Raw genomic sequence first — 1,784 nt, 5'->3', positions numbered from 1 at the left:
TCTAGCTGTAGACATATACAATACAGACATACAATCATATACAGGTCGGGGGCCATGCCCTCTAGCTGTAGACATATATACAATACAGACATACAATCATATACAGGCCGGGGGCCATGCCCTCTAGCTGTAGACATATATACAATACAGACATCATTCATATACAGGTCGGGGGCCATGCCCTCTAGCTGTAGACATATATACAATACAGACATACATTCATATACAGGCCGGGGGCCATGCCCTCTAGCTGTAGACATATATACAATACAGACATACAATCATATACAGGTCGGGGGCCATGCCCTCTAGCTGTAGACATATATACAATACAGACATACAATCATATACAGGTCGGGGGCCATGCCCTCTAGCTGTAGACATATATACAATACAGACATACAATCATATACAGGTCGGGGGCCATGCCCTCTAGCTGTAGACATATACAATACAAGAGACATTACCATAGATATATGTACGGTATATATATATATATATATATACATATATATATATATAGTCATAGGTCCCACAAAACATCATATATAGGTCGGGCAAGCTATGAGCCATGCCCTCTAACTGTGGGCAACACGGGCAAGACAGGAGGCATTAACACAGATCACAGAACACACGTAACCAACCACAAGACAGGGTGCTTACAACAAACACACTATCATATATAGGTCGGGTGACATTCCCTCCAGCTGTGGGTATCATGGTCAAGACAGGAGACATTACCATAGACCTAATATGTGCCATAATAGGTCACACAACTCAGGATACACAGTGCTTGTAACACACATACTATTAGATATAGGTCGGGCGACATGCCCTCCAGCTGTGGAACACAACACAGGAGACACCGCGCTCATACGAGACCAACCACGAGGCGAACCGTAACCTGCGCATGTTAGGCGAGGAATGACATCGCGACGCTCGTTAACGAGCCCTAATTACGTGAATAAACAACGATCTCATCATCGCTGCGCGCGCCGCGCGACCTACCATCGACTCGAGCAGGATGGACGTGCGCAGGCCGCGTATCTCCTTCAGCACGTGAGAGAGGTCGCCGCGAATCGGAGAAACCTCGTCCGAACTCCCGGAGCCGTCCCTCTCGGCTTCCTCCTCCGATCGGGATGCTTCTCCACCATCAGCCGTTCTGCAGAAGATTGAAGAGTGGAGTGTGAAACAAATCACCATGGCAGCCGAGTCACCATGGTAACTGTGGTGTGAAACAGGTAACCACGGTAACTGTGGTGTGATATGGATCACCATGGTGATTGCGGTGTGCGACAGATCACCATGGTAACTGTGGTGTGAGACAGATCACTATGGTAACTGTAGTGTTAGAACGTTTACTGCGATAACAGTGGTGTGCGACAGATTACCATGGTAACTGCAGCGTGAAACAGAACATGTTGGCAGTTACTCCATTACCCTAACCCCCCCTGCGCGCGGGGCAGCGTGAGGCGCCACCTACCTGCGTTGTCGCTCGGTGGCGGACACGTCCTGGAGACGCAGCGCGAGGATTTGCAGACGCTGGCGTGCCGACTCCAGCTGATCACGCAGCAACACGAGCCGCGCCTCCCTCCTCCGCTGCCAGTCCCCTCCCCCTCCTCCCCTCCTCCCCCTCCACCTCCACGCCGAGCCACACGGAGGGCTGATCTTATCAAGAGCGGGAATAGGAGCCTATACGGTTGGGTCACCGGGTCGAGTGTACGGTGTCTTATTCACAGATGGTCGAAAGAGGCAGCGCAAGAGCGAGCGGGATGGAGAGAGAG

The 1,784-nt window shown here is 50.8% G+C and overlaps 1 long non-coding RNA gene across 1 annotated transcript; it reads right to left on the bottom strand.

Moving 5' to 3' along the window:
- Nucleotides 1-412: 412 nt before the first annotated feature.
- On the bottom strand, nucleotides 413-1,603 carry LOC106810866. Its single transcript, XR_001394076.1, has 3 exons — nucleotides 1,484-1,603; nucleotides 1,009-1,162; nucleotides 413-436 (listed from the first exon to the last, which is right to left on the bottom strand). It is a non-coding gene; the product is annotated as an uncharacterized LOC106810866 (long non-coding RNA).
- Nucleotides 1,604-1,784: the final 181 nt, after the last annotated feature.

This window comes from Priapulus caudatus, unplaced genomic scaffold (assembly GCF_000485595.1).
Source record: "Priapulus caudatus unplaced genomic scaffold, Priapulus_caudatus-5.0.1 Scaffold479, whole genome shotgun sequence".
NCBI lineage: Eukaryota > Metazoa > Priapulida > Priapulimorpha > Priapulimorphida > Priapulidae > Priapulus > Priapulus caudatus.
Note: the sequence above shows the minus strand (reverse complement) of the source record. Positions and strands in the feature narration are given on the sequence as shown.